This window comes from Fukomys damarensis, unplaced genomic scaffold, assembly GCF_012274545.1.
Source record: "Fukomys damarensis isolate Sample0158 unplaced genomic scaffold, DMR_v1.0_HiC HiC_scaffold_37, whole genome shotgun sequence".
Taxonomy (NCBI): domain Eukaryota; kingdom Metazoa; phylum Chordata; class Mammalia; order Rodentia; family Bathyergidae; genus Fukomys; species Fukomys damarensis.
This window is the reverse complement of record NW_022900949.1, coordinates 5,465,297-5,474,843: the sequence shown is the minus strand read 5'-3', so window position 1 is coordinate 5,474,843 and position 9,547 is coordinate 5,465,297. Positions and strand designations below refer to the sequence as shown.

Sequence of the window (9,547 nt, the reverse complement as noted above, 5' to 3'; positions counted from 1 at the left end):
CATTTAATAGAAGCTGGAATGGACACGCCGGGCGGTCGCAGCCAAGGTCTCGCAGCGGGTCGTTTGGGGACTGTCCTTAAGGGCGTCTCTTTAGGGTCTCTTCGAACCTAGGGCTTGCCTCCTCGAGAGCCTCTAAAGTAATCTTTTTTGAAATTTTTTTGCCGATAGGAAGCGAACTTCCGCCGCTGGCGTCCGGCCGAGCGCGCGTCCGCCTCAGACCCTGCCCTCCCTGCGCGGCCTGGCGAGCACTGTGGGGAGTTGGCTCGAGAAAGCCTCTTGCTTTCGGGAGGTAAACGTATGTTCTTTTTTGTTTGACTTTCTTTGCGTGACCTATATTTACTTTTTGAAACGTGATTATTTAGAGAGAAGCTGCTTTCTTAAATGGCCAGGGTTTTCGGAGTTCTGCCCGTAGCTTCTGCAGAACGCGTATCACGTCACTAAGGGACAAAGGATCCGACTCCCCCACGGAGCTTCAGCACAGGCCTCTAGGGAGGAAGAAGGGCGTTTTATTACACTCATAACTACATTTGGACTTATCGTTTACTTTTCCCCAGAAAATTAAAATACCTTGGGGGGGGTGCTTGTTTTTTTTCTTCTACCTGTGCTGGGAAACGAACCCACGTATCAAGCTCTGCCACCCAGCTGCATTCCCAGCGCTTGTGAACTGTTTAATAAGATGCAAGTTGCAGAAGTGATACTTGATTGTAGTTCTTTTTTGTTGTTCTGGAAATTGAACCCAGGCCTTCACACTAAATCCCGAGCCCCTTTTATTTTTTTATTTTTACTTTTTATTTTTTTGGTACTGGGGATCGAATTCGGGACCTTGCGCTTGCGAGGCAGGTGACAGAACCACTGAGCTAAATCCTCGGCCCTTTTTTTTTTTAAATTTTGAAACAAGATCTTCCTAAATCGCCTAGATTGGGCTCCAAATTAATCTTCCTGCCTCAGCCTCCCAGAGTACTGGGATTACAGGCATAGACCACCACACCTGATACTTGTGTTTCAAATGCTTGATAAAGCAACTTCTATAAATACATTGTCTTATTAAAGCCACCATACAAACTCAGAAGGACTGATGTGTGCCCTGTGGCCCCAGCAACTCTGCCATCTGAGGCAGGAGAATGACAAGACTGGATAACGTGACCAAGCCCCTTCATAAAAGGAGCAGAAAGCCACAATACTATTACTTGAGCCAAAAAAATAGAAAATATTAATATCCACATGTAAAAAAATAAAAGTTGGGGCTGGGGATTTAGCTCAGTGGTTCGGTGGCCTGCCTTGCAAGCGCAAGGACCCGAGTTCAATCCTCGGTACCCCCCCCAAAAAAAATTCTCCATTGTACCAAAATGTTTTTGGATTTAATAGTTTCGTGTATTACCATTGTTTTAGTGTCTTCTAATTTAGAACAGTTCTTTCTCCCTTATATTGTCTTTGGTGAGAAGCTGTGTTGGGGACCCAATGCAGAGTTTTTGGGCATGCTAGTTAAGTGCTCAACCTCTGAAGTGTGCCCAGTCCTGTGTTGTCCTTTTGAAGAATTATTTTTTATTTGGAATCACCCATTTTATGTTTTGCCTTAATTTTTTTTCATAGTGCTGGGGATTGAACCCAGAGTCTTACTCAGCCTTGGTGAGTGCTCTTAACACTGAGCTACACCTCCAGCCTCTTCACATTCTTCCGTTTAAATGTTTCCTCCATCTGTTGTATTTACTGTAAACTAGTGCCTGAGTTGTTGATTAAAGCATGGTGAAAATTTTCAATGTAGAACTGTTCTCAGGGAGCTTGTAAATAAATGGAGGAGGCTGACATCTAACCAAGGAGAGATGTGTTATTACAAATTGATGAGGATCTGAAAGTAGAGGATAATATGTCTTCATATGGGCGTAATGAAGCTAAGAAGCGTAACAATTAAGGCCACAATGTCCATTCTGAAAGGGAATTAGGAGGGCGGGAGCAAGGATTACTCCCAGATTTGACACCGGAGTCATTTTCTAAGGGGAGGGGGCAGCGGTGACTGAGAAATGAGTATCCTGTTCAGTATACGACTGATAGAAAAACTAAGAGCTATCTATTGAAATTATGTAAGTCAAGGTAAAACGAACCTGTAATCCCAGCTACTTGAGATGCTGAGGTAAGAAGATGGCAAGTTCAAGGCTATTCTGCATAACATAGTGAAACTGGATACCTGAACAGAAAAATGTAGAACAAAACATGAATGTCTTTTAAAATCATGAATAGGAAATTGACTTGAAATAAAATCAGTGGCCAAGTGTTGATAAGTAAGCTCGCTCTGAACATTCACTTCCGTTAATTACCTGTCTCAGGAGATGCTTTTATTCACAGTCAGAACGGGAGTTGCTTTATTTTTCCCCAGTCAGCCTTGGTTGTCTTATTTCTGTCCAGACCAACCCTTCACTTCCTTGAATGAATGTCTAGAGTGGGGTTGGAATAAAGCAATGGTAGAGTTCTGAAGGATAGCAAACAGCCCATTGTAGCATACGCACCAGAGATTCACCACCACGGGTGTAGAGTGACCGCTCCTGAGTGACTCCTCACAGACACTCACACATTTCGGGAGCTGGATTCACTTCTTGGGGAAATAACCAGATGACTCACCTGCTGGAAAAGCTGTGTGACTTGGCAGTGTCCATGTTCTCTGGCCACTTAAGGGTCCCGAGAGCTGAGTGAACATAGCGAAATGTTGATGTGAGTTGATGAGAGCGTATATGTTTATTGGTGAGGCAGTCTGAAAAATTGTTGGTAGGATAGCCTGACTTTGTACATGTGCATGTTCATGTGTTCCAGTGTTTTATGTCATAGCCCTAAATTGGAAACAGCCCAGCTTTGGGTCAGCATAACTAGGTACATTGTCGAGTATTTATGGATGATTCCAGCAGTGATGGTGAACCTTTAAGAGCTATCAGTGCTCTTTAGTGCCATGGGTTTGCCTCCACTGGTCTATAGCAAATAGAATAAATGAAAGGTAGATGGAAAAAATGGATGAACTTTACTATTGGGGTGTGGAGGGAAAGTGTTTACCTTTGTAATTTAGGCTGGTCTTGAACTCACGTAGCCCCAGCTGGCTTCTGCATCGTCTCCTGAGCGCTGGGATTTCAGGGGTGTGCCACCACCTCCAGCTTGGACTTTACAGTATTGAGTGAAAGAAGCTAGATCCAAAGGCAGGGAGCGTTAGACCTTATTGGCTAATGTATTTGTTGTCTGTTGCTGCCTAACACCTCAAAGTCGGTGGGTTAGAATAATGCTGTTTCTTTGGGTCAGGAGTACAGCCCGATGTAGGAGGGTCCTCTGGTCAGGATCTCATCCGATTGTGATTAAGGAGGCATGGGTCAGGTTGCAGTCTCATGTTGCTTAACTGGGAAAGATTAAGTAGGGGAGAATATTTCCACACTCGGGTAGTGAGCAAAATTCATTTCGTTGGAGCTGTAGATTTTTTATTGGACACTGTCTGCTGGAGCTCCTAAAGACTACCTGCAGTGCTCGCCATCTGACCACATCATTGAGCCAGTGAGCTCAGTTCTACCACCCCAGGGAAGGCCTGCACCATCTATGCTGGCAAGTGGAGATCCCCAGAGTCTTGAGTGTGATGGGCAGCGATGCTGCAGTTACAGCCTGCTGGAGGGTAGAGAGGTTTGCTGGCTGCTCTGGGCCAGATTGGTTGCAGTTGTTAGGCAGCATTGAAACAACGTTAGCCGCTGTTGGTGGGCTAGTGTGTAGAGGGAGTCAAGGCACCCAGTGTAGGTGGAAGGCCTGGAGTGCCCGGTGTGTTCTCAGGAGAGCTGTGACAAACATCTGGGTCATTGTGTTCATTACTTCTTTTTCATTCCTGAGACAAAATACCTGATACCCAAAGTTGGAGGAGAAGGGGTTTATTTAGCTCACAGTTCATAGAGGTTTCAGTCCATAGTCAACTGGCTCCAAGGCAGGGATGACAAACAGGCCTTGAAGAGGAGAAGCAACATGGCATGCACAAGGTAGTAAAGGCACCAAGGGGGGCCCTTCACTGAGTCTTTCTGCTTTTATACCATCCAGACTACTGGGATTAGTTCAGTGCTAAACCACTCACTCGTGTAGTAGTTTAGTAACCACACACACTTAATCCCAGCAACACACATTCCAGATTCATCTATTTCTGACTGTATGAGGCTTTAGGTGGACATCCAGACCCAAACCATAACAGGCACCCTTCAGCCGGGGAATTCGGGTGCTACATAGGTTGCAATGCCTGGATCTCAAGTGTCTATTTCTACAGGGTTGTGGGGTCCAAGAATTTCAGGCCCAGGTTACCGAGCGTGGGTGTACAAAGTAAGTTGGGTCTTATGTGTTTGTGGTGCACAGTGTCTCATGAGGGAAACAAGGCAACAGCATGGTTGCAGTGAGCAAGGCGGCCATGGATGGTGGTGACTGGTTCAGGATTTCTAGGTTATCTGGGTCATGTTCGAACAGAAAACATTTTGTTACTCAAAGATCAGTGAAAGACAAGGTCATGGAGGCCTGATGGGAAAGTTGGGAGGCACTGGGTTGCTCATCTAGCCTGTGGGGGAAGTGTCTTTATTAAATTCCATACGTGTTACCCATTAGGCTTGATGACCAGAGAGCACTGAGATGTGTGCATGAAGTTTACCCGTGTGTTGTTTGTTGGGTCCAGTCTTACGTTTATGAGGACCCTGGCTAAAGGATGGAAACCAGCAGCTCTTTTCCTAGTTTCATCATGTGGGATGGTCAGCAGTGCCCTTTCATAGTCTGTGAACTTGAAATTGTCACTTGATCCCATGGGCCTTCCGAGTAGTGTGGGTCTGGGGGCAGGGTCTCATCCTCTAGCATCCTGTCTTGTAACTAGGGACTGAGTACAGGGCAAGTCCTTTCCTACAGGTGAAATACTCCAAAGGACTCATTTTGACTGCCTCCTGACAGAGGCCTGCGTCGCAGTGTCCTGTCATATCCTGTTGTTTTTATGCTCCAAAGCATAATGGGCAGCTAGAATAGGTCACAGGCTTGGTGGTCTGGGAGAGGTTCTATTTATTTCCAAAAGAGCCTAGTAGGTAGGTGGCCAGTCATATCTTTTTCTTTTTTTTAAATTAAGTTTATTGGTACATTTTGGGTATACATTATGGTCACATTTTCTTCTTCTTTTCATGGTACATACCAGGAAGCCAAGAGAGTTTCTTTTTTATTAATAGATTTTATTTTATCCCATTCCCCCCTCAAGCCTCCTCCCCTCCCTATGTATGAAAGCTCTGTTTTCATTTTTCCTTCTATTTTCACTTGTTTTTGTCCCTCCCTCCCTTTTTCCTACCCTCCTGTCTTGTTCCCCTTCCTATTTGAACACTTTCTCGCCGTTTCCCAACATCCATTATACATCTCAGTCCTTATTTCCACATTCAGTTTCTCACACCAGAGAAGCAGTGTGGTATTTAAACGTGTCTGATTTATTTCACTTAGGAGTGTGGTCTCAAGGTCCATCCATTTCGCTAGAAATGTCTGAAGCTCACCCTTCTTTGTGGCAGAGCAGTATTCCAGTGTATAAAAAACCATATCTTCTTTATCCACTCATCAGTTGATGGGCATCCGGGCTGTCCTTGGGGTTTAGCTATTACAGACTGCGCTGCTGTGAACACAGGAGAGCATATATCGTGGTATGATGCTTTTAATTCTTTTGGGAAGATACCAGTAAGAATAGCTGGGTCAAATGGAACCTCTAATTTTTGCTTTTTAAGGAATCTCCACACTGATTTCCACAGTGTTTGCAATAGTCTATACTCCCACCAACAGTGAAGAAAGCTTCCTTTTCCCCACAACCTCTCCAGCATTTGTTATTAGTTGATTTTTGGGTATCAGGGATTGAACTCAGGACCTTGCACTTGCAAGGTAGGCGGCAGCACCACTGAACTAAAATCCCCAGCCCTGGTTGATTTCTTGATAGCAGCCTTTCTTTCTGGAGTGAGATGAAATCCCAGTGTTCTTTTAATTTGCATCTCTTGAATGACCAGTGATGTTGAACATTTTTTCATATATTTATTTGCTGTTTCTAATTCTTTATCTGAGAAGTATGTGTTTTTTTGTGGAACTAGGACTCAAACTCAGGACCTTGCCCTTCCCAGGCAGGCACAGTGCTACTGAGCTACATCCTGAGCCTGAGGAGCGTGTTTTTATTTAAGATGAGGAGGGAGAATTTCTTGCATTAGAAGCATGGAGTAAGAAAGAGCCATCTTGCTTTGCGTGGTGGTGCATGCCTGTAGTCCTGGTACCTGGGAGGCTGAGGCAGGAGGATCGCCGCAAGTTTGAGGCCAGTCTGGACCACATAGCTCAAGGCCAGCCTGAAGTACTACATAGTGAGACCCTGTCTCAAAAAACAAACAAAAACTAGCCATCTTAAGTGGTCCAGAGAATCTTGGACTCTGTCATGAAAAGCAGTGTTTTGCTTTTTATATATTTTTTTTAAAACCTAAGGTCTTGTTTCCTGGGTTGGCATTGAACTGGTCTTATGTAATCCTCCTGGCTCAGGCCTCTGAACTAGGACTACATACAGGTTTTACTGTACTTGGTTTTTGTTGTTCTGGCACTAATAGAAGTGCCTTTTGTTTAATCTTACATGTAAAATGTGTGAGTAATACGTTGCCACCATAAACAGTACTTTTAAGATACTGAAATTTTATATTCTTGATGAAGTGTTAGAGGCGTCTCCTTGTAGAAGTTTGTTCCTGCTGAAAGTGGGTGTCATTAAGATCCGGAGGTGCACACCTGTAATCATAGCTTTCGGAAGGCTGAGGCAGGAGGATCGCTGTGAGTTCAAGACCAGCCTGGGCTACATAATAAGTTCCAGGTCATTCTCAACTACATGGTGAGACCCTGTCCTGTCTCAAAAAAAAAATGGGTGCTTGTTTTGTCTTCTTTTTTCTTCTTTTTTTTGGTGGTACTGGGGGTTTAATGCATGGAGCACTGAGCTACTTCCCCAACCCTTTTTTATTTTGAGTCAGGGTCTTACTTGCCCAGCTTGGCTTCAAAATTGTGATCCTCTTGCCTCAGATGGCCTAAGAATTGGGATTACAGGATGCACAACCATGCCCAGCAGGGTCTTGTTTTTAAAGACTATGTGATGACAGATCTGTTTGGTAGCCTGGAAAAGGTGTATTGTGTGTCTTATTTATATTTTGAAGCATGATTTCACTATAGAGCCTAGGCTAGCATGAATTTATGATTTTCCTGCCTCTGCCTCCTGAATGCTAAGATTACAAGTATACACCACTGTGCCAGGTTTATTGTTTCCTTTTTGAAGTTAAGTCAAACTGCAGCCAAGAGGTTACTAAAATAGTCACTAAGGAGAGTATGTTAGCTAAACTTACAATAGCGCAATGTTTATAGTGTTGATCGCAGAGAATCAGTAATTGTAATAATTCTGATAATGGGCCCTTAATGGGTGGGACCATTGCATTCTGATTGTTGTAATCCATCATGAAGTGCCTCTGTTATATTATTTTTTATATTTTTTTGCATTATGGGGATTGAACCCAGGGCCTTGGCTATATCCCTCATGTCCATCCCCTGTTTTTTTTGGTACTGGGGATTGAACTTGGATCCTTGTGCTTATGAGGCAGACATTGCAACCACTGAGTTAAATCCCCGGCCTCATCCTCTCCATTTTTGAGACAAGATTTCACTAAATTGCCCAGGCTGGGCAATTTGGGGTCCTCATGGCTCTGCCTCCTAGAGTTTTGGGATTATAGGTACGCTGCACCATACTTGGCTTCTTTTCACATTTAAGGACAGGCAAAATTGGGTTGACAAGTGGAGAAGCAATTGATAAAATCCCTCTTTCATGAACTGAGTTTTATATAGGTTTTAATTCTTGGTGCCTTGTTTTAATTTGTGTTAACTATTATTATTATTCTTTGTGGTACAGGGCCTGAATCTTAGATGTGGTAGGAAAGTGCTCTATCCTTGAGCTGTATCTCTAGATATCTCTTTTTTTTTTCATCTTCATATTATATTAGGAATCCATGGATTCAGTTTTATCAAGCCAATTTCTAAGTGTCAGAGTCTTGCTTTAATTATATTATTATATTAGGGTGTTTATTTGATGTGGAGTGTTTTAGGACAGTGAGCTTCCCCGACTACTGGAAATTAAAGCAAGGCTTCAGTTAGTGGGAGGTATGCTTATGCATTTTTTTTGTTTTTTTTGTATTTACCGTTTTAAAGACTTTAGGGGACATTGATTAAATTTAATGGAATCCCCAGGTATATCTATAATTTGAACCCCAGATTGGATAAATTGCTTAGCATTTTAGCAAATGTTAAAGTTAAATTACCTTTTATTCTTCTTTCTCTGTGTCCGGTGCTTTGTTTTTAAATCACTAAGTAATCTGAGACGGGCAGCATTGTTTGTTGAACCTGGCATTAGCTCAGTACTTGATGTGTATAAAGTGTAAAGCCGCCACCCCTCTTCCACTGGTGGCTGCCTAAAGTGGAGGCCTCAGTTTTAAAATCACTGAGCTGCCTGAAATGGTGATTCTTAGTTTGGGTCTCTTGCTAATAGGAAGAAGGAGAGGAGAAGGGGTCTGTGCTTTTAGGTTGCCTTTTTCTTTTGTAAAACTTTTAGAATGGCTTGAATCATTAGGTGGCTAAAATTCTTTTTTCTCTCATTGGGTGTTTGCCTAACAGGCTCTTGGTATCCCAGAAGTCTCCTGTATTGAATGTGGTTTCCCTCATCTCAGTTGTAGGCATTTGCCTCCCTCTGCAGATGTCCCAGGAGACCTCATTAGGGTCAGGAGAACACAGGCACAGCAGACCCCAGCTGTAGCATCGCCGGCCAGGTCATCTCCCTGGTGCCATTTCCCCAGGGAAGGATGCATCTCTTGGCTGGAAAGCCAGGAAGCCTCAGACTGAATTTCCAACTCTGTGCAGTCACTGTGTCAGTCTTCCTTTCCTACTCTGCTCACACTTGTGTTTGCCCCATGCCTTACCCCTTTTCTAACAAGTCAGTGTACTTGAGCAGGACCGGTAGCAGGGAGTGGTGGAAATTGACTGTGGTTATACCTCTTACCCTGTTAAGGCTGACAGTTGTTGGTTCCCGAACCCTTGCGCGTCAGGGAGGGGAGTTTTAGCATCATTTAGCAAAGACAGCAGCAGCATGCACTGTGGCACAGATGCTGCCCAGCCAGCCAGGAAGCCTTCCCAAATGGTGCTCACCATGTGGGAGGGCCAGGAAGGAAGCCAAGAGCAGTCCGAATGCCTTTCGTTGTGTCCCTCATGGGATGTGCTTACCATTTGCTATACCAGTTGTATGTTTCTCTATTTTGGTTCTAAAGGCCTCTCTCTGGAGTGTAGCCATAAATACTAACCGTACCCAGAACTAGAGAGTTACATTCTGGTTAAGCAGGATGCAGACAAGGACACCACATTCATGAAGCAGCAGATTTTGTCGCCCACACATCCGTGAGATTTGAGGGCCCAGAAAAAGTATTAGAAATGGTAAGAGTGCTCAGGAGTCGGGGAGGAGCTGGAGAAGGGGAGCCTTTGGACTGTGCCTTTTTTG

General features: G+C 44.0%; 1 protein-coding gene across 2 annotated transcripts in view; it reads left to right on the top strand.

Annotated features, from left to right (window-relative positions):
• The window catches only part of LOC104869443 (zinc finger protein 26), a 34,563-nt gene that overhangs the window by 3,857 nt on the left and 21,159 nt on the right, over positions 1-9,547 (top strand). The window contains exon 2 of one of the 2 annotated variants that reach the window (XM_010634679.3): positions 169-289. The gene's annotated coding sequence lies outside the window, so the exon portion shown is untranslated. Of the gene's footprint in view, positions 1-168; positions 296-9,547 lie in introns of both variants that reach the window. The other variant, XM_010634680.3, reaches the window with a different exon arrangement.